Below are 24,326 nucleotides of genomic sequence, written 5' to 3' on the forward strand. Positions count from 1 at the left end.
CACATTTTATCCCTGAGGATTTTCCAAAGCCTGCTTCTCTTCTGGCTCTACAGAAGACTCAGCTCAAATTTGTGTTCTTCATGAAACTTTCCTTATAATAGCCTTCACCCCAGGCAAAGTTTCATCTCCTAGCATCTTCCAAGCTGGACTTAGCACCCGGCCCACCTGCCAAGTAGCCCAACTCCATGGATGCTCAGCTGCTTGTCTAAAGAATAAAGGAAACTCTCCCATTCACAATGTTCATATACTTGCATTAGGACAGGCAGATAATGAGTGGTTTTATTTCTGAGTCATCCTAACAGCTTTAAGAGAAAAGAAGATTCCTAGGAAATGGGTCTTAACTCACATCTGATCACTCAGTTTGCCACAGGCCCAGGAAGGCTTGCCAGCTGTGTTTAGGCCAGGTGTTCATCATGACTTTGAGCCTGCTGGTATCCAGTTTCATTTCCAGTTCTCAAATGAAATCAAAACTTGCAATGTGTCCTGATCAATTTTCAGGAAATTTAAATTCAGAAAAAGTCTATTCACTTCTGGAAATAAAGATGAGATACTCTTTGTACTATAAGATATTGTAAGTCCAGTATATATCTGAAATGAATTATGTATGCAAAGACCTGGAAAGGCTTGAAGTCCTTCTCAAAATTCAAGTTCCCCCTAGAGAGAAAATTGCAACTGATTTAAAAACAAGTTCAGATTAGGAACAAAATAAGGGAGAGGGGAAAGGTAATCAGCCAACATTAAGGGAAGAACCAATGCTTTGTGGGCTCCTTAATCTTGGAAACTGAGTTGCTAAAATGAAATAACCCTTTAGCCCTGAATTCTGGCTCTGAAAGGCAACTGTGGCTGGATTGGGTGGGTTAATGCCTGCAGATACCACCCATTAGGAGACTGGGGATGCCCTTCTCAGTGATTCCCAACACTAATTGTGGGCCTAGGGAATGTGCTTATGGCTATGAACACAGGTGCCTTTTGGAAGTTCTGGAGAGATCAGATCCTCAATGCCAACATTAAAGCCTCCTCCCCACATGTCCCTCCACATCACCAACGGAGTCTAAGGGAACATTCACAGGCCTAGGATTGGTACCAGCCTTGTCCCCTGCCTAGTGTGGTCCTGGGAAGCTTCTTCAACTCTGCTTTATCCATCTGTTCATTACTAAAACACTTGGGTTATTCTAAGGGTCTGGGTGAAAATGAAAGGGGGGCAGGCTTCTGAAAATTCTCTAGGAACCCAAAGGAGCTCACTTCTGTAAGCTGACATTATTTTACAGTAAGAATATAGGTCCAGAGTGGTGCTAGAATCGTTGGAAGCAAGACCAGACATGCTTGCAGGCCTGGCTGATGGAAAACATCAGCAGGTGACCAAGTACCTTGCAAGTAAAGCTCAGAGAAGGTGGGACACTACCCCAATAACCATACAGGCAGCAGGAGCAGCAAGCACAAAGGAGGTGTGTCACAGGTCAACAGGCACAGAAGCCCTCTCTATCCTCCTTTTAACCCAACTGGGCACCACCCAGACCTTGGACTTCTGCTCCTTTTCCTACCTAAAGCTTGCTGCATTTCTCTACCTGGTCCCTCCTCTATCCTGACACTGCTTGGCCCTTCATAAGCCAAGGTGTCCTCAAAACCCACCACTCCCAGGAAATCTTTGATGATCATTCCACCAACAAGAATTTTAAAAACTGGCTTACTTTATTTATTCTCAGCAGTTTTCAAGTGTACAATACATTGTTATTAACCCCAGTCACCATGTTGTACAACAGAGCTCTTGAATTTAATCCTCCTGCCTAACTAAAATTTTGTATCCCATGACCAGTGTTTCTCCAGTCTCCAGGCAACTACTCTCTATTTCCATGAGTTCAACTTTTGTTTATTCCAAATATGAGTGAGGTCATGTGGTATTTGCCTTTTTGTACTTGGCTTATTTCACTTAACATAATGTCCTCTGAGTTCATTCATATTGTCTCAAATGACATTTTTTTCCTTTTTCAAGACTGAATAGCATTCTATTGCATATACTATAATTTCTTTATCCATTAAGGCATTGGTGGACACTTATATTGATTCCAGATCATGGCTACTGTGAATATTGCTGCAATAAACATGGGAGTGTGGGTGTTTCTTTGATATACTGATTTGGGACATATATTAGTAGTGGGATTGTAGGATTATATAGTTCTATTTTAATTTTTTTGAAAAACATTCATACTGTTTTTCATAGTGACTAATCTACATTCCCACCAATGGTGTGCAAGAATTCCTTTTTCTCCACATCTCAAGACTTGTTATATTTGTTCTTTTCTACAATAGCCATCCAAACAGGTGTGAAGTACTATCACATTGTGGTCAACAGGCAAACGTTTAATGAGCACTTACCTTGCCAGGACTTGTGGGCAGTGGGGCAGAAATAAAGTGGACTTGTTTTTGCCCTTAAGCACCCTATAGTATGAAATAGGAGACAGACCTGGGAACCAGTATCTGTAGCACTGCTTGCTCCATGTTGGTTATGCTGTGCCTTCAAGGAGCAATCCCTGTCCAGGGGATACCTCAGCTTTTTTTTGTTATTATCTCAAAAAGAGAAGGAGGCACTTTCTTGCCCCTCAATCACTGAATCAGAATTCCCCAAAGAAAGGAAAAACAGGCAGAGGGAATTGGCATTTGTTGAAGCCTGTACTGCATCATGCCCTGGACTAGGCAGGTGTTCATAAGTTCTCTCACATCACTCTCACAATCACAGCTGAGGAGAGGAGAGCACTTGAGCGGATCAACAGGCCTGTCCATCCACTACCCCATGGAAGAGAAATATTCACAGAAGGAAACTCATGTTCAAAGACATGGGTGGGACAGTTGGTAGCCTGCAAACGAAGGAGTCACTATGCATCCAGGGACTAGAAAGGATCCGATATAGATTCTGCAGGTGGGAGGGAGCGGTAGGAGGGCGACACAGGAGGAGCACAGAAGAGGCTGAGGATGGAAAACCAGGATTAATGTGCCCATGCAGCACCTTATAGAGAGATCACCTCTGCAGAGAGGGCAGCTATGGGTGCTCTGAGACTAGTGAGGTCTGAGACCAGAAGAGTATCTTGAAAGTGCACATTGGCTGCATGCTAGGGGCTGCTGCTCAGTCCAGGTGAATAAGGGTCAGAGCCTGAATCTGTGGAGCTCTCCACAGGAACAGAGGAGGAGATACTTTGCAGCTCTCATCTGCTTCCCTCTGGTCTGACATTCTCATGCCTTTCTAGGGCAGAACTGAGTCTCTTGTGTGTATTTTCTTGTGTGTGCATCTCTGCACTGAGGCTTTAGGTCCTCCATGTCCACTTCTTCACCTCTTGACAGTATCCAGCTTCTGCTTGCTCTCTACCAAGCCTGATTGTATCACTTTCCAGCACATTCCACACCTGTCTTTCCATTCAAGTATGATACATATCCATGGCAGAGTCCATCAGACAGCTCTAGAAGCTATCTCAAAGGGCTGTGGCTATGTGCTTGAGTAGCTCAGCAGGGTGTGCCCTTTTGAGAGGTACCACTCAACAGCTACTGGTCCAAGGAGAGCCTGTCACCCAGGTGTAACAAGAAACACAGAAGATATCCCAGAGGTGGCAACCTCTGTGGATCAAAAGGGGTTAGTCAACTTGGAGTGCCTAGTACCAGGAGACTTCAGACCTTAAGAGCATAGTGAGAACAGGCAAACAGGAAGGAGGAATGGAAATGCAGGCATCTTAAAACTTAGCAAAAGGATCCTTTATACTCAGGAAGCAAGTCCAGGGAGAAACTGGTGCTCCTCCATCCTTTAGAGGAGTTTATCAGAGGGAATTCTGCTTTCTTCCTCTTTGGGAAACTGCAATTCCTAAAATCATGTTTAAATTTCCCAATAGGAAGTCAGGCGCCAGCTGCCCTTCCATGTTTCCCAACCCCATTCTTCAGTCCCCCCACAAAGAGATAATCCCTTTTTCTTTTATCTTCTACTTGTTTTCAGTCGCCTGAGCATAATCACATTGCATTTGACCTTCAATAATCCTGGGTCCCTGTGGAAGGTCCAGGTGATGCCAGGATTTCAGAGTAAAACTCCTCCTTCTGAAGGCAGCCCCTTCTCACCCTCCAGGTTTGATGATGCTACCTCCTCAGAAAGGCATCCTTTGACCCCCTCTGTAATGTTACCCAACCCTTATCATCCATCACTAGTCTTTATTTTCTGTGGAAAATCTGCAATTGTCCTGTTCATCTGTTTACTTTCACGTGGCCAAGACCATTGCTAGGCTGGAATCCCATGTAGGCTCTGACCAAGGTCTTCCAGTAGCTTTATTTCCAGGGGACCATAATGACACAGGGCCTGTGGTTTTAGGTTCTAGAAGCCACAGATGACATGGATTTGAGAAGAATCAGACTTAGAACTGCTTGGGGCCCAGCAGGTAAAACTCAGAAGTCTTGTGTTTGAACTTGACTCAGCAAAGGATGTTTCTGAGTATACTTGCCACATTCTATATGATCTATCTTTACATTTTCACAATAAATCCTGTCCTAGACACAGAGGAATTAAGTAATCTGCTCAGGGCCAAACAACAAGTAAGTCATTTAAAATCTAAACAGTAAAGCTAATAATCCTACTTTGTTCAACAGGATGCCATTTCTCTAAATATCCTGAGATGAACAATGCTATATCCTAGCTTTGTGAAGGCATTGATCACATTAATCCCATAATTCCTAAAGCTCCAGAAGTCCTACTGCTGTTCCTCAACACATGGCTTCACCTGCCTCTCAACCACAACTGCAGCCATGGTTCTTCCTTCCTGCAACTAGGACATTCTTTCCTAACCTCGCCCTCCTCCACTAAGGATATTTTCTATTTGAAAATGGTTGAAATTATGCTGTAATAATTATACCTTATTCAAGATGAATTTTCCCCAAATTAGGAACGGATAAGGTCTATTATCCTCTGCTTCTGGGTTAAATTGGGAAAGTTTATATCACAGCTAAGAACCTGACACATTCTACTCTAACATTTTGGCATTTATTGAACTTTGGAACCTTTCATTTTTGTTGTTTCAAGAAGACTGTTAAAAGGGGTGGAGTACCCTGCAGTGACTGTCTTAGCCATGCCTCTCTTTCAAGCTCCCCTTTCACTACCTCCCGCTCGATACTTCCAGATGATCTACCCTGGGTGGCAATGGGAATCCTGAGCAGTGGTTCTTAAAGTAGAACCCCTGGACCTCAGCCTCAGCATCACTGTGAGACTTGTTAGAAATGCAGTTTCTCAAGTTCCACCCAGATCTACTGAATCAGAAATTCTGCAGGACAAGGGGCTTCTCAGGACTTTGTGATCTCACAAGCCATACCATTGGAAAACTACTCAGTTAGAGGATATTGAGGGTTTGGGTATTGACTTCTACTAATCTTCCAATTTTTTTTCTCTTCTCATGTGGTCTCAAGAACTCGCTTATTCTTGTTTCTCAAGAGACCCACCTTTCATGGCTATCCCTTTGCTACCCCAAACCCACAAGCTCTGTCTACCATTTAGTTCTCCCAGCTCTGTCAAACATGTCCAGGGGTCCTCTTCTTAAAAGGATAACTCCTTCCTCTTTCTTCCCTGCAACTCAAGTGTCCTTTAAAAGAATCAATTCTCCCTTTTAAAAACAGAGACAATGGTTCCTATTTAACGGGATGGTTCTGAGTTAATGAGAGACCATTAATACAGGGGATGTGTTATGAGGGTTAGGCAAGAAGTTGTAAGTTGTACTTGTGTGGAATAGAAAGTCCTGTGGTCTATTTTCAGAACGTAATATTTAGCCTTAAATGTAAAATCATGATGTAAGAAAGACAGCTGGAGAGAAGAAGGGAAAGTTACAAGAAGTATAAAAGAAGAGGTAAGAGGAAAGGAGCTTAATCAACTTCAACTTCAAAAGGTACTCAATTCCGGAAAGGACTTCCAGCCACAAGAGACCCAAGGGGGGTGGTGGGAACAACTAAAGGTATATTTCTTTAATTAACCCAATAGGAGACAGTAAAATATAGGAGTTTGGGAAGACTGTCATCCCCTAGTACTCAGCTAATGAGGGACTGGGGGAGGGACATTTTACCCTAGGGGAGAAAATGCCGATTTTACCCAATCTGGGTAAGTCTGCTCTCCACCAGACATCTGATCTTGCAAGCCTGTGTCTGTTAGTCCACTCTTTGGGTTTGGACAGGTAACCATGTTTCTCACTTTCTTAAACCTGACACCAAAAGCATTATCCAGAAAAGTAAATATTAATAATCATCAAAATTAAGAAATTTTTCTCTGTCAAAAAGGATAAAAAACAGCTAATGAATGGGAGAAAATATTTGCAAACCTCATATCTAACAAAAAATTACTATTGAGAACACATAAAGAATTCTCAAAAATCCATAATAACAAATTCCAATTCAAAAAAGACTTGAAGAGATATTTCACTGAAGAATATATGGATGGCAAATAAGGACATAAAAAGATGTTCAATATCAGTAGCATCAGGGCAATGAAAATTAAAACAAAATGAGATATCATAAATACTTATCAGAATGGCAAACAAAAAAAATAGTGACAACAATAAGGGCTGGCAAGGATATAGAGGAACACATCATTCATACATTATTTGTGGGGATATAAAATGATACAGCCACTCTGGAAAGTAATTTTACAATTTTTCAGAAAGCTAAACATGAAAGTAACTACAACTCAGCAATTGGACTCGTGGATATTTACCCAAGAAAAATCAAGTCTTATGTAAACATATAAAACATGTAAACCCTCCTTATAGGAATGTTCATAGCAGTCTTCATAATAGCCCAGAACAACCCAAAGACTTTAAGGGGTAAATGGTGAAACCAACTATAGAACTTCTGTATCATGGAATACTCCTCAGTAAGAAAAAGCAAGAAACTCCTGATGTGCCAATAATCTCAATGGACATCCAGATAATCATGTTGAGTGAAAACAACATATTGGTCAAATTAAAAAAAAATTTTATTGACTCCATTCATATAACATTCTTAAAATATAAAAATTATAGAAATAAAGAAAGATTCATGATCATCAGGGGTTAAGGATGGGGTTGGGTAAGACATTGTGGATATAAAAGAACAACATCAAGGATGCTCCTAGGGATGGAAATGTTTTATATTCTGACTAGGTTGATATAAATGCCCTGGTTTTAATACTGGACCATAGTTTTACAAGGTGCTATCACTGGGGGAGACTGGGTAAAGGGTATACTGGAACTCCATACTAGTTTCTTATAACTGCATATGAATTTATGATTATTTCTGAATTAAATGTTTAATTAAAATATACTATGGGGCTGGGGTTGTGGCTCAATGATAGAGTGTTTGTCTATCATGTGTGAGGCACTCAGTTCAATCCTCAGCGCCCACATAAAAATAAACAAAATAAAGGCATTATGTCCATTTACAAATGAAAAAAAATTAAAAAATATATACTTTGTCCATTTCTAGAGATCCTCTACAATTCTTCTTTAAGCATCAAATCTTCCTTAAATACTGCTTGTTATCAGGGCATTATTATAATTGAAAATCTTGATTCACTTATCTTATACCCTATCAAACCTCTGCCTGATTTTATGGGCTTTCACATACTGGCCTCTGCCCAATTATTTCCCACAAGTGGTTTTGAGTTTAGTAAATTCTGAATTTTAGTTACAACCACACAGCAGTTTCTTCTCTGTAAATCGTGAATCCTGTCTTTACATTTCTTCCTCTGCACCTTGCTATTCAAAGTGTAGTCCTCAGACCCAGCTGTAATGGCATATCCTCTAGCTGGTCAAAAATGAATGCTCCTGCACCCTACCCAAACCCACTGAGCCAGAACCTGCATTTTAGAGATTCATATGCATACTGAAGTTTGAGAAACATTGTTCTATAATGGTAATAATCCCTGATTCACAGAGTTGATTGATATTAGGATTACAGATCCTCACTAATTATTCTTTCTTCCATCAAAGCTGACCTAACGTCAGGAAGTAACTATCATCTAGAACTTCCTTGCCTGGTTAAGGAAGGAAAGCTATCCTTGAGGTACAATGTGGCATACAGGATAGAGAAGCCTAATGCCCTGTTCAATTGAGAAGCATTTATTCTCTTTTAGTTTCCCATAGCTGCAGAAACTTGTGTGAAGCTTTTGCAAAAATTCATATGCAGGGGCTGGGGTTGTGGCTCAGTGGTAGAGTGCTTGCCTCACATATGTGAAGTTCTGGGCTCAATTCTCAGCACCATGCAGCACAATTCACAATAGCAAGACTGTGGAACCAACCTAGATGCCCTTCAATAGACGAATGGATAAAAAAAAATGTGGCATTTATACACAATGGAGTATTACTCTGCATTAAAAAATGACAAAATCATAGAATTTGGAGGGAAATGGATGGCATTAGAGCAGATTATGCTAAGTGAAGCTAGCCAATCCCTAAAAAACAAATGCCAAATGTCTTCTTTGATATAAGGAGAGTAACTAAGAACAGAGTAGGGACGAAGAGCATGAGAAGAAGATTAACATTAAACAGGGATGAGAGGTGGGAGGGAAATCGAGAGAGAAGGGAAATTGCATGGAAATGGAAGGAGACCCTCAGGGTTATACAAAATTACATTCAAGAGGAAGTGAGGGGAAAGGGAAAAATAATACAAGGGGGAGAAATGAATTACAGTAGAGGGGGTAGAGAGAGAAGAGGGGAGGGGAGGGGAGGAGAGGGGGGATAGTAGAGGATAGGAAAGGCAGCAGAATACAACAGACATGAGTATGTCAATATGTAAATCAATGGAAGTGTAACTGATGTGATTCTGCAATCTGTATACGGGGTAAAAATGGGAGTTCATAACCCACTTGAATCAAAGTGTGAAATATGATATGTCAAGAACTATGTAATGTTTTGAACAACCAACAATAAAAAAACCAAATAAATAAAATAAAGGTATTGTGTCCAACTATAATTTAAAAAATTTTTAAAGCCAAATAATATGCAAATGTTATTCCCCTATGGAAACACTATCCTGAAAGGCATGAGGTCAGAACCTAGGCTGATGTGTAGCCAATACTGCCTGAAGCTGTGACTGCCCACAGGATGCCTCTTTTCTTCTAGATCTCTCTTCAAGAATTTTTTTGTAACATTGAATTACTGTCATAATTTGCAGAACCAAATTTTTAGTCCTCCTTCTAAGACTCCTAAAAGTGTTCATCTTATCAAAGTCCTCAGTGTGCTAGCAAAGAAAAGTCCCTTGAGATGGTGGAATGTGATGGACATTATTACCCTAGGTACATGTATGATGGCACATATGATGCAAGACTACATTGTGTACAATCAGAGAAATGAAAAGTTGTGCTGCAATTGTGTACAATGAATCAAAATGCATTCTGCTGTCCTATATACCTAATTAAAATGAATAATTTAAAAAAGAATTGCAGGGTAGTTTTATTCTTGTAGATAATGAAACGGAGTTGAATTTAAAATGGTCAAAGTAACTTCCTATGTATTAAATTTTACCTATAAAATCATTATACAGTGTGTTTTTGCGTCCAGTCCTGATTTGTGTAATAACACAAAGAAGATGCTAGCAAAGTCTGCCACTTACTATAACATCAGTTTGTTTTATTATCATGGAATATGTGATAATCTTAAAATTTAATTAAAAAATAATTATTGCTAATTATAGGTGAATAAAGACTATTTTCTATTTGAATATAAAAGGATCACCATGATGGGAAAAAAGTTCTTTGGACACATTGTTGATTTTATACATTAATTTTGCCACATGTATAACTGGCACCCTAAGGGATCTCATTGGAGTCCATCTTCTAATTATCCAGATAAATGGTATAGGGAAAAGATTGAATCAATTTCTTCCCGATTTATACTAAATAATGCTAATAACTTATTAAATGTTTTGTTTTCCTGCTGGAAACACTCATGAAGTCTAGTTTACTATATGACACTGGACTGTTCCTCCTGAGAGCTGTATCATGGTATATCATGTGTCTTGAACCTCAAATTTCTATGCAAGATGTTATATTTTCTATTTTTGAAATACAATTTAAAAGAATTGTGACTTTTATTTAAAAATGTAAACAAATGATAGCACCTGTACAAACTAGAGTATACAGAGACAATGAAATTACATTTTTGAAGTTTCATAGGCCACAGGGGAACACTTAGGAATCGAAAAAGCACAAAAGAAAACTGGGTATGTGAAATAATCTCAAGAATGCAAAGCTGCAAATATCAAAGACCAAGAGAAAATAGGCTAAAATGTTATCATACTATCAAATCTGCTAATCTATTTCTTTATCATTCTGGGATTCCTGCCTTACTTAAAAAGGTTTTCTTCAATTGAGATTGTATGGGATAATATTCTAAATTTTTAAATTATTATTATAATTTGGCTTTTTACCCTATTTCTATAATTTATTCACATACATAGGCACATTATTGTCATCTAATTTTATTTTCTTCCAACATCATTGACATTTATTGAATGTGTCATCTTTTCCTAGTAAATTAAAATACATCTATACTTCAATCTGATTGTTAAACTCTACTTTCTTTTGGTGATTTTTATTTTTTATTTTTTAATTTTGCTGCCAATATCATATACTCTTCTGACTAGAATTGTTATCTGATATTTGCAGTATATGACACAATTCTATTCTTACTATTCTTTTCCAAGTATTTCTTGCTTATATTTGAGGATACTTTGATCTCAGTTTAAAAAAAATCTAGGGTACTACATTACATTTATTTATTAATTTTAAAAGTATTGATGTCTTCAAATTTAGTTTCCCATCTATTTATGGTTTGAATATGGTTTGAACATGCCCCCCAAGCTTCTTAGGGCTGACCTTTCTTACTATCCTTAGCAAGAATATCGTCCAGAAATCCAGTCTTAGTAGAGATAGAGAAAGCAAGTAAGCAATTTTCTAAATCCCTACAGCTCCATTAGCACCTCAAGGGCATTCTGAGAGAGACCTAGATCTCAGATCAGATCACATGTTGGAAGATTGGTCCCAAAGTGGTGATGTTGAATGATGATGGAACCTTCAAAAGTTTAGTCTATGCCAGTCAGCTTTTTGTCACTATGACAAAATATCTGAGAATATCAACTTAAAGGAGAAAAATTCACTTTGGCTCATAGTTTCAGAGGTTTCAGTCCACGACTGGCTGGCTCTATTGCTATGGGCCTGTGATAAGTCAGAACATCAGGGTAGAGAGAAAGCATGGTGGAACAGAGTTGCCCACCTCATGGAGGCAGGGAAGCAGAGAGAGAGAAAAAGTCAGATGGGGAGGAAGGGCCAGGGGCAGGGAATAGTCCCTGTATTAGTTAGGTTTTTGTCACTGTGATCAAAATGCCTGATCAGACTAATTTAGAGGAAGAAAAGTTTATTTTAAGTTCATGGTTTCAGAGGTTTTAGTCCATGGTCAGCTGAATTCATGGCTCTGGGCACAAGGTGAGGCAGAACATCATGGTGGAAGACATGGTGAAAGAATGCTGCTCAAGACAGACAGGAAACAAAGACAGCCAGACCCAAGGACAAAATATAAACCTGAAAGGCACACCCCGCAGTGATCTTATTCTTTCAGCCACAGCCCACTTGGCTATAGTTACCACCCAGTAAGTTTATTTAAATTATTAATGCATCAAATGGATTACTCCACTGACTAGGCTAATACTCTCATAGTCTAATAATTTCACCTCTGAATATTCCTGCATTAATAAAAGGTCTTTTGGGGAACAACTCATATCCAAAGTCTCCAAGAGCACTCTTCAATTAGGTCCCACGTCCTACAGTTTCCATTATCTCCCAGTAGCACATTCAGTTATAAATTCATTAATAAATTAATTTATTGATGAGAGAAGAACTTTGATGATGAAATCACTTTCCCCCACCCAACTCTGAAACTCGCTGCATTGGGGACCAAGCCTTCAACCCGGGAGCCTTTGGGAGACATTCCAGATCCAAATGGTAACAAGGGCCTAGTGAAGATTGGTAGGTCATTGCAAGCATTGTTGTTGGAAGAGATCAATGTTGTTCTCATGGGATCCTAGTTAGTTGCCAAAAGAGTGAATTGTTATAAAACTATTAAGCCCGGTGCCTGAATCTCTCTTGCTTCCTGTTTTGCCATGCAATCACTCCCTCTCTAACAGGCTCCTGCCATGATGCCATTTGTCAGGTTGTGATGTAGCCAGAAGGTCCTCACCAGAGCCAAAGAGAAGCCAGCACCATTCTCTTGTACCTCCAAGGCTGGAAACTAAATACAGTACTTTTCTTTATGTATTTTCCTGGTCTTAGGTATTCCGTTGTTACAACAGAAAATAGACTAAAAACATGGTATAATTATCTATTAATTTAGCTTTTAAAGTCCTTTAATAAAAATTCACACTTCTCATTTTATATATATTTATGTAAGTGTGTAAATAAAGTAAAAAAAAGACATTGGGAGAAATTTCCATCAAATTTGACTAAATTTAGACTTACTAGCATATGAAGAAAGTACACAATTGATAATTAAAAAGAACAATAGAGTCAGATGCGTGCCAGTAGTCCCAGCAATTGCAAGGATAAGCCAAGAGGCTAAAAAGTTCTAGACTTTGGCAACTTAGTGAGACCCTGTCTAAAAATAAAAAGTAAAAAGGGCTGGGGGTATAGCTCAGTGTAATTAGAGCAACTATTTAGCATGTACAAGGCCCTGGGTTCAATTCACAGTGCTGCTAAATAAATAAAACAGTAGTCTTTGAGGATAATGGACAAAAGCTATTCTTGTAAATATATAGACAGCTGATTATGGTATGAAAAAATACATCATTTACTGTCTCATAAGGTGGTAAGAGAAGTGTGGAATGCAATGATAGTTTTGTTTTTTACTGAATAAGACTAGTGGTGGGGGAAGAGGTATGTGAATAAGCCCCTCATACATTAATGGTGGGGGGTGTGAATTGAAAAAGGATGTCCCAGCAGATACTAAAAATTAAATTGCACAAGCCCTTGAATCACGCTTTGAGGAGTTTATTCTACAGAAATTAAATAAAAAGAAATTAGTAGTTCCAGTAAAGAAAAATACATTTATAAAAGGTTTCCCCGCCTCAGCAATTTTTGTGATAGCAAAAATCTGAACATCACCCATAGGAAAGTGGTGGGAAAAATTCTTATCCAACCATACTCCACTGTAATGATAATACCATTTTGAACATTCACACATTTCCTCCTTAAATCATGTTGCTTTTGCAGCTTTCCCCTTTAAAGCTGACTTACATTTAGAATCAAAGAGACCACTGATCAGCTCTGAGTCTCAGTGCTATGCTGACCTTTCTTAATCTCCTTAGCAAGAACATAGTCTAGAAATCCAGGATTAGTGGAGATAAAAAAGCAAGTAAGCAATTTTTAAAATTCCAACAGCTCCATTAGCATCTCAAGGGCCTTTTGAGGGAGACCTAGATCAGACTAGATCATAAAATGTGACTATCTGCCAGGAACAGGGGACCCTCAAGAGTTGATGGTAAGAAATGAAAAGCCTACTGCTTCAAGGGACTTGGCAGGGAAAGGAGACAAGGATAGATATGGATGTCCTGTGCATTTCCTGGGCCAAAGCCTCCATGAAGAGAAATGTCAGAGAGGATGACAGAGAAAATAAAAGGATGGATTATATTGGATTCTTTTTGGGATTGTGGGAGAAGACTGGAAAGAATCTAAGCAGAATGCAGGAATATGAGGGGGTAATGCCGAAAGATATTCAGGAAAGGGAAGAAGAGGGCAGAAAGCTGAAAGGGAGTGGGAAGGCACAGGTCATGCTAAGCTGTGCCCATGAAGAGCAAGAATCCAGAAGTTTCAGTGTGCTTCTGCAGAGAAGTCATTAGGCAGACCTTCCAGCTATGCCTGTGGAGGGAAGGGTTACTAAGGACCACAGGACGAAGCACCCAAGATTCAGAGATAGAAAGAGGGTTGATTCCCTTCACCCATTCTCAGGCATGAACATGTCCTAGGAGAGAACAGGAATTCTGCCAGATGTGGACAGAAGTGTCAGCAGAAGACTGGGCTTGGATAGACCCCATGTTGCTCTGTATGCAGCAGCCTGAACTCAAATAGGATGCATATGGGCACCTAGCGTAGAGACTAGCACAAGAATAGCTGCAAGATTCCTGGATACAACTAGACTCATTATTAAAAGTGCCTTCTTTGCTCCCAAAGTATTGTATTTGTTCAACTGTTATGTGGCCAGGATGCCAAGAGGAGGCAGGGGCTTGGGAAGACTGAGAATTTTCCAAAGGAGGATCTGTAGCTACAGAGTGCAGGACAGCACTGATTCGAAGACTGAAGTTGAGACTCTCTGTCCTTCCCACTCTGGGAAGAAAGAGCATAGGAAGACACATCAATCACAGAAAGACAAACCTCCATGGCATTGCATATCTGTGCACAATGTTTGTATATGTAGCCTGCTGCCCATGAAATACTCTGCAGCTACCTAAAAAATGTGGGTTTGGGGGTCTAGGATTGTGGCTCAGTGGGAGAGTGCTTGCCTAGTACATGTGAGGCACTGGGTTCAATTCTCAGCATAGCATATAAATAAAATAAAGGTCCACTGACAACTGAAAAATATATTTTTTAAAAAATGTGGGTTTTGTGTATATACATATATATGTGGGCATGCATGTATGTGTGGGTATGTACATATATGTCTGTATGTGCACATGTATGTATATATGTACATACACACATAAAATATGTATGTGTGTATATTTGGAATATGTCCACAATTTATTGTTAACTGAAAGAAGCAAGTTGCAGAGAGATATATTACCTTGATAAGGCAAAATGAAATAAAATAAAGCTCTATAAATAGTTATATTTGTATAAGTTTTTTAAAAAAAAGGTATGGAAGGGCTGAGGTTGTGGCTCAGTGGTAGAGTTTGAGGCCCTGGGTTCAATCCTCAGCACCACATAAAAATAAATAAAATAAAGGTATTGAGTCCAACGACAACTAAAAAATATATACATTTTTTTAAGTATAGAAGGTTAAACTGTATCCTGGGAGATGGAATTGAGCTGGGGAAAACAAGACTACACGTCCAGAGTCATTGGTTCCCATGAGAATATACTGATAATTTGTAGTTGTAGATGGACAGAATGCCTTTGTTTTATTTGTTTAGTTTTATGTGGTGCTGAGGATCAAACTTAGTGACTCACACATGCTAAGCAAGCTCTCTGCTACTAAGCTATAGCCCCAGCCCATAGGTACTAATTTTTTATAATAAAAATAAGGAATAAAAAGCTTTTGAGTAACAGGATTCTAAGTAATTGTTAATTTCATCTTTGCTCTTTTATGTATTTTCTGAACTTTCCCTAATAGTCATATTAGTCTTTGTTATATTAAATAGTCTTTGTTATATTAAAAACAACAGTATCATTAAAACATTCCAATCATTCACCACAGAAAAGTTTTTTTTTTTTTCCTCCTAGCAAGGCCACAATCAATCCAGCTGAATGAGCAGGAAACAAGATCCATATCTGCGTGTGTGCCACAAGTATTTGTCCTCAAGATCAGCCTCTGCCACTGGGCCACCAGGACCTAGATTTTGTTCAGTGGCACTTCCATGTGGATACAGCCTGGAAAGTTCTCATGAAAGAGGTTCCTGCCCACAGCAGAGCAGGCTTCCCCGTCTTCACTGTGCATCATATCCTTGCAGTGACCTTTAGTGCTGCATAGAGGTGCACAGGGAAAGAGTGAGACCTCAGGGACCAGGGACAGGAGGGAGGCACTCAGGACAGTCAACACTTAGATGGTAAGAAGGAAAAGGACCTGTTTTGAGTTTGTGGCTCAGGTACCCAGCTGTCTCAGGAAGTAAAGCTGTAGAAATTTACAGGGGCTGCTTCCATGGACAGAGAAGGGAAAAAGAGACAGCAATACAATAATAGTAGGAGATTTCAGTATTCCACTGTCAATAATGCATGGATTATCCAGACAGAAAATACGAAAGGAAACAGCATACTTGAACAGTACATAGATGAAATGAACCTAGTAGATATATATAGAAAATTCCACCAATGGCAACAGAAGACACATTTTTAAGCCACATAGTACATTTTTCAGGGCAGATCATATGCTGGGTCACAAGATGAGCTTAACCAATTTAACAAAACTGAAATTGTATCAAACACTTTTTCAACCAGAATGAAATGAAACTGGGATAATTCACAAATATGTGGAATATAAACAACATACTCTTGAACAATCATTTTGTCAAAGAAGATGTCAAAGGGAAATTAGAAAATATCTTGAGACAAAGGGAAATGAAAATATAATATACCAAAACCTGTGGGATACATAAAGGCAGCTCTCAGAGGAAAGTTTAAGCATCTATATTAAAAAAGAAGAAAGCTCTCAATCTTTATACCTCGAGGACCTAAAAAGAACAAATTAGCCCAAAGTTAGCAGAAAGAAAGAAACAATAAATATTAATGAAGAAATAAATTAGAGAATAGAAAACTGGTGAAACTAAGGGTTTGTGTTTTTTTTTTTTTTGGTTTTGGAGGATAAAAAAATTAACACATTCTTAGACTAAGAAAAAAAGAAGACATAAATAAATCAAATTAGAAATGAAAAAGAAGACATTACAACTAATGGTATGGAAATAGAAAGAATGTTAAGGGACTATTTTGAACAATACATGTCAACAAATTGGACAACCTAGAAAAAATAGATAATTAGAAACATAACTTACTGAGACTGATTAAAGAAAAAATAAAAAACCTGAGAAGACCAATAACAAATAAAGGAGACTGAGAAATCAAACACCTCCCAACAATAAAAAGCCTAGGATAAGATGGCTTCAATGGTGAACTCTACTAAAGTTTTTTTTGTTTTGTTTTTTGTTTTTGTTTTTTTTTTTAGAGAGAGGGGGAGAGAGAGAGAGAGAGAGAATTTTTTAATATTTATTTTTCAGTTTTCGGTGGACACAACATCTTTATTTTATTTTTATGTGGTGCTGAGGATCGAACCCAGCGCCCCGCGCATGCCAGGCAAGCACGTTACCACTTGAGCCACATCCCCAGCCCTCTACTAAACATTTTAAGACAAATTAAACTCTTCAACAAAACAGAAAAAGGAGAACACTTCCAAATTCATTGTAAGAGGCCACCATCACCTTGATACCAAAACAAGCAAAAATACATCATGAAAAGAAAACTACTAATGTACCAGATGATCATGGATGCAAATATCACTAACTAAATAATATCAAACCACACAGTCATCAAACGAATCATACACTATTACCAAGTGGGGTTTATCTCTATGAGGCAAGGATGGTTTAATATATGCAAACTATTCAATGTGATTCACATTAACAGAATAAAGGACAAACATCACATATTCTTCTCAAGAGACCCAAAAAAATATCACTTGCCAAAATTCCAATAACCTTTTCAGATAAAAGCATAAATAAATGAAAGGAAGGTTAGAAGGAATTGACTCAACACAATAAAGTCCATTTGTGAAAAGCCCTCATCTAACATCACACTTAACAGTAAACAACTGAAAAATTTCCTCTAAGTTCAAGGCCAAGACAAGAGGATCAATTTCATCACTTAACATTCAACATAGTACTAGAAGTCCTAGCCAGAGCAATTATGTAAGAAGGCATAATGGAAGACATCCAGATAATTTTACTGGATTATCTCTGCAGATGACATGATTTCTATATGTAGAAAAACTGCAAAGAAAAAACTATTAGAAATAATAATGAACTTACTAAAGTTGCAGAATGCAAAACCAACCTACAAAAGTCCATTGCATTTCTATGCACTAATAATGAACTATCCAAAAAAGGAAATAAAGAAAGCAAGCCCATTTACAATAGTATCAAATATAATAAATTACTGACAAGTAAACTTAACCAAGAAGGTAAAAGACCTGAACACTGAAAACTATAAAATACTGATGAAAGAAATTAAAGGCCTTCAACAAAACAGAAATTTTATGAATAATAAAATGCCCAGTGAACATGAATGGGAAGAAGTACTAGTGTTCAGATGTCCATACTTCTCAAAGTGATCTACAAATCCAATATATCTATATCAAAATCACTATGACATTTTTACAGAAATAAAAAGAATACTAAAATTTCTATGGAATTACAAAATATCCTAAATAGCTGAGGTATTTTTTAGCAAGAAGAATAAAGCTGGAAGTATCACACTTTCTCATTTCAATATACATTATGAAGCCACAGTAATCAAAATCATATGGTGCTGGCATAAAAACAGATATACACAGGGCTGGGATTGTATACACAGAGCACTTGCATCACCCATATGAGGCACTGGGTTCGATCCTCAGCACCACATAAAAATAAATAAAAAAATAAAGGTATTGTGTCCATCTACAACTTAAAAAAAAAAAAAAAACAGACACACAGACTATTGGAATGAATTGAAACCCAGAAAGCAAGCAATACATATACAGTCAACTGATCCTCTAAAAGGGTGCCAAGAATACATGGCGGAGAAAATATAGTCTTTTCAACAAATAGTGTTGGGAAAACTAGATATTCACATACAAAAGAAAAAAATCATTCTTACACTACACACTAAAATAAACTCAAAATGGATTAAAAAATTAAATTTAAGACCTGAGACCGTAAAACTTCTAGAAGAAACATAGGTGGAAAACTTCTTGATTTCTTGAGTGAGATCCCAAAACACAAACAATGAAAGCACAAATAGAGAAGCAGGACTACATTGGACTAAACAGCTTCTGGACAACAATGGAAATGACAGAATGAAAAGGCAATTAAAGAATCAGAGAAAATATTTTCAAGCCAAGAGGTTAATCTTCGAAATATGTAGAAACATGCAACCTATTAACAAAACAAATCTGATTAAAATTAAGCAAAAGAATTTAGTGATATATGTGCAAGTCTGGTTCAATACTCAAACATTTATCAGTGTAACCTACCTCATTAATTGGCTAAAGAATAGAAGTCACATGACTATATCATAAAAATAATTCAGAACACTAGAGGCACAAGGGAAATTCCTTAGCTTGATACAGAAATCCAGAAATTCAACAGCTAACAGTATAGTTAATGATTAAAACTGACTTCTTTTCCCCTGTGGTTGGGGAAAAGGCACACACATCTGTTCTCATCACATTTTTGGGTGTGGGTAGGTACCAGGGATTGAACTCAGGAACACAGTAACCACGAGCCACATCCCTAGCCTTATTTTGTACTTTATTTAGAGACAGGGTTTCACTGAGTTGCTTAGTGCCTTGCTAAGTTGCTGAGGCTGGCTTTGAACTCATGATCCTCCTGTCCCAGCCTCCCTAGCCTCTGGGATTACAGGCATGCACCACCATGCCTGACCTGTTCTCATCACTTTTATTCCACAGGATACTGGAAATTCTAGACAGAGCAATAAGTGAAAAGGTAAGAAAAGGAAACAAAAGGCATACAGGTAGCAAAGGAAGAAATAAATAAATACCATGGCATCTACATTTGCATATGCCATGATATTCTACATAGGAAATCCCAAAGAATCTACAAAGATTCCTAGAACTAATACATGAGCTTAACAAGTTCATAGATACAAGTATAGCAAAATTAAAACTACAAAAGCATTATAACTATACTTGTGGAGTTATAATTGTAGCAAAGAAATATACCTACACAACTATAGCCAATTGATTTATTATTATCATTTGCATTTGGCTACATTAAAAAACTTTATTGAGATGTAATTCACATATCATACAGTTTGCCAACTTGAAGTGAATTATAATTGAATTATAATTCAATCGTTGTTGGTATATTAAATTACTGTTTTAAAAATATATAAAAAGCAACATGGAATGTATCATTTAAATTATTTCAAGTATATGATTCAGTGGCATTAATAAAATATGCTTCACAAAGTTACCCATCATCCTTGCATAGGGGCCATGATAGTTTTCTCTGTATTGTTCCATTTTTAGTACGTTTGCTGAAGCAAGAAATGGTCATATAATTTTTAACAAAAGTACAAAAGCAGTTGAATGGAGGAAGGATAGACTCATCCACAGATGGATATCCATTTGCAAACTGGATGCCCATCAGCAAAACCAAAATAAAACAACCTAACCTAAATATCACATTTTATACAATAATCAGTCAAGATGAATCATGGGTTTCTATGTAAAACACAAACCTATAAGGCTTTTAGAAGAAAACATAGGGGGAAACATTTGGGATATAGGGCCTCATGACTTCAAAAACAAAACAAAATTGAGAAAGTGGGCTTTAGTAAAATTGAAATCTTCTGCTTTGTGAAAGACCCTAAGAAGTGAAAAGCTATTTCAAATAGCTTGAGGAGAGAATTTTAAAGATTCCCTGTATGCCAAAATATACTCTACTGTTGGGGTGAGAGTTGTGGCTCAGTGGTAAAATGCTTGCCTCACATGTTTGAGACACTGGGTTCTATTCTCAGCATCACATATAAATAAATAAATAAAGGTCAAATGAAAATTAAAAATATTTTTAAAAAATGCTCTGCTATCATATATACCTAAAAAATAAAAATAAAAAGTGATAAATGTTTGAGGTGACAAAAAATACAAAAAATTATACATTGTACATAACAAAATACCACAGAGTATCTCATATGTATGTGCAATTATTACATGTCAATTAAGATTTTTTTTAAAGAAGTGAAAAGACAAGCCATGGAACCAAATAAAATATCTGTAACCCACATAGCTGACAAAGAAATTGTATTCAAAATATATAAAGAACTCTCAAAATCCAGTACTAAAAGACCCAACAATCCAATTAGAGCATGGCAAAAGACAAGACAGTTCCTCTAAGAGATATAATAAATAAGTGCTTTTATGTTCAGCACTATCACTGCTACTGTAGCTGGAATGTAAATGGGGCATGAAATAGTGAACCAGCAATACCCCAGATCCTCTAGCAGGGGAAAGTTTGTGGGTATAACCCAGGAAAGACGGCAGAGAAGGATGTCAACAAAGAAACAAGGTTGAGGGGACCCATGAACTTGTCCTTCCAATTGCTGAACAATTGGGAGGGAGATTGTGAGACTTTACAGAACATTGCAAAAAGATTCAATCTAATATTATAGCACCACTATAACAGGTCACTAACCAATAGGGACAGAAAAAGCTACCTTTCCCTACTCAAAGTACTTAAATCTCAAGTACAGTCAACTGGGGTTGACATGGAGACCTCTTTGGTGTTTCAACATCTTTTCTTCAGAATGGCTGCATGGAGAGGACAGATTGTCTTTGTTAGTCCCAAGTCCTCAGGTGAAGCAATACCCAACTTGGGTTCCATGGTGTGCACTGAGTGTCCCACAGCAAGGGTGTTTTTGCACACCTGGGGTTAGTAGATTAATATGTGAGAGGAGTCAAAATTACTAGGAACAACTATGGACAGTTGTGAGCTACAGAAGAGACTAGGGGTGAGCAAAACCCTGGCTCTGAAGGATGTCGTGAAGTAGGACAGAGAAGTTCCCTCAAGCATACAGCTTGTGGAAATCCATTGAGCAATGGGTAAGGAGGCTCAGTCAGGCTGGACAGGACACTATGCCTGGTCAGGTCTATGCTTTTACATATCTCAAAATGAGCTAACACCTTGCTACAGGTGTAGTTGTATATTAACTATGTCGTTATATTTCCTGTATTCTAATACTTAGACATCTGAGGTCTTGCTGATCTAGAGGCACTCCCCTTCCAGAGCTATCCCTACTCCTAAGGATAGTAAACAACTCTCCCAGCAAGGCAATTTTCATGTTCAAACAAACCAATACAGACTCTACATCCCCAACCAACTCCAATCACTGGAGTCTCACATTCCAAGCTTCTACCCATCTGCCCAAATCACCTTAGGACCAGGTACCAAACATCCTGAAACAGCAACATGCTCCAGAGCCCACAGCAATTATTCAAATCAGCCAATCCTAAATTTGCATACCCTATTTTCCTCATTCCTTTCTTTAACAGTACAACCAGGATGCTTGCTTGCAGTTCTGCTTTCTCCCTTTGTCTCCTGACCAATCCTGGTGCTTCTTTCTGTGGCTTTCTATGACATGGCATGTCCCTTTCTCTTAGGAACTATGAATAACAACTATAATTTCAATGAAAGCCATCAGTCCCCTCATTTATAGGCATTACTATACCTCAGATTTTCTCTTAATACACTATATTTTAAATCAATGTGCCTTTGAGATAATACTAAACTTCACATTCTTGGCCTCCATTTGAAAGGTTCCATTCTTTTCAACGAGACTATTTTTGGTTGTTTCATCAAATCCCAAGTTAAAAGAGATCCTTTAGAGTTCCTCTAATCTTACATGCTCCCCCTGCCAACCCCACTATGAATCAGCCTCCTTATATCAGAGAAAACATTTGGCATTTGACTAACTTCAGTTAGCATAGGGAAAAGGAGAGGGAGGGGAAGGGAGAGGGCAAGGGGTGTAAAAAAATGGTGAAATGAAAGGAACATCATTACCCTAAGTACATGTATGAAGACACAAATGGTGTGAATATACTTTTATACAAAAGGAGATACGAAAAATTGTACTCTATATGTGTACTATGGATTATAATGTTGTCACATATAACAAATAAGAATAAAAAATTTATAATAAAAAGGAGATCCTTTAGGTAGGATATTGAAAAAGAAATGGCACTAACTCCTCCAAGTTAGTTCCAAGAGCATGCAATGCAAATCAGTTACTCATCTTAGGGAATAAAGCACAGTAGGACTGAAAACCTCCCAGCATGCAGCATAAGACTCCCAACATCAAAAGCCAAATGTGGTTGTGGTAAGTCTAAATCAGTGTTGGGTATACTGATTATTTTTTTATAGTCTGTTAATGGTTCACAGAGGTCTCACACAAAATACGAGCATTGATTTGACAAAAAACAAAACAAACAACAACAATAACAACAAAACCAGGATCAGAGTGAGCAGCTATGAATGAAGCTTTAAATTAAATCTTGTTAGCTGGCTAGTTTGTGGATGAAGAAAGCTTGATTTCCAAAACTGGTTATGGGAAACAGTTTCCTATACAGAGGTGTGAGAGATGGAAAAGACTTTCATGTACACAAATGTGATGTGGGATGCAGGCTCTCAGTTATACCATTTGGGAGTAGCCCAGAGAAGGGCAATGTCCTGATTTGGTTATACTTCCTGTGTTAGCCGGTTTCCCAGGAGCTGATTCCAAAAGCAAACAGGGCAATGCCTCTTGGTACATCTTATTTCTTCCCTAAGCTTTAAATAGAATTACTTGGTTTTAGCTTCTCTGCTCAAAATTGTTTTCCTTCTTTTCTTTCTCCCTTTCTCTTGTCTCACCTTATTTATCACCAGTCTCCATGATTCTGCAAACTTCACTTGCTGTACATCACCCTGAAGACTCCTGATTCCCTAGGGAAAATAAATTCTAAATGGAATGATGATATCTGCAATACCTACAGAGTCTTGAAAAATGAAAAATGCAGACCAAGAATGAGAAAGACTCTACCTCTCTGAAATCTCTCAAAGCAAGATGTTTCACACAACTCTGTTGGTTTTAAGGTTGAAAGCTGGTTCCCTGGTTCACACTGAGGTTTAAACAACATAGGAGAACAATGCATATTCAACCCCACTGGAAATAATGGAGGAGGAATGTATTTTATGTTCCTGTCATCTCAGATAAAGATGCTTTCATTGCATTGTTTAAGTGACTCCCTCTGTGTATAATTTCAGTGGCTGGGAGGCCACATATCATACCAGGACAGTGGCCTGGTGGAGGATTTTCCTTGCCTACTTCAACATACGGTTATTGTGTTTCTACTTTTCTTTACTTTGGCAAAGATTTCTGGAGAACAAACATGTGCAGCAGCAAGGAAACACAGACATGCTCCAGGGCAAGAGACACTGGACTACAGGAGGCTTTCTCTCCCACAGGTGTGATAGGTCCTGAGTGATATATGACTCTATTTGGGGCACTGTTGAAGGTCAGAAGTTATCTACCTGAATAAAAGGAAACTGAATGAGCAAGACTTGGAGGATGAAATAAAAAACGCTTATCTTCCTCTGACCTCTTTAAATTGCATTTAGCTGGAAGAATTCAGAAGGGATGTTTCTGGCATTAAAAGGCCTGTGCTTGCCACTCATCTTATGCTGACTGGAGCTGGGGTTGGTGGTGCAGGGGCAGGAGGAGGGGAAGTTTAACCCGGGGGTCCTATTCCATACTCCGTCTTTTGCACAGGATGGAGGTTTTTTATTGCTTCATTTCAGATTTCTTGCCCCATGTGGCTACATGCTTGTTCTTAATCATTACT

At 38.1% G+C, this 24,326-nt stretch overlaps 1 protein-coding gene and 1 pseudogene across 7 annotated transcripts in view; both read right to left on the reverse strand.

Moving 5' to 3' along the window:
• The window catches only part of Otud7a (OTU deubiquitinase 7A), a 324,171-nt gene that overhangs the window by 158,940 nt on the left and 140,905 nt on the right, over positions 1–24,326 (reverse strand). The window lies entirely within an intron of this gene.
• Positions 19,897–19,996, reverse strand: LOC120886974 (U6 spliceosomal RNA; annotated as a pseudogene).

This window comes from Ictidomys tridecemlineatus, chromosome 5 (genome assembly GCF_052094955.1).
Source record: "Ictidomys tridecemlineatus isolate mIctTri1 chromosome 5, mIctTri1.hap1, whole genome shotgun sequence".
Classification (NCBI taxonomy): Eukaryota; Metazoa; Chordata; class Mammalia; order Rodentia; family Sciuridae; genus Ictidomys; species Ictidomys tridecemlineatus.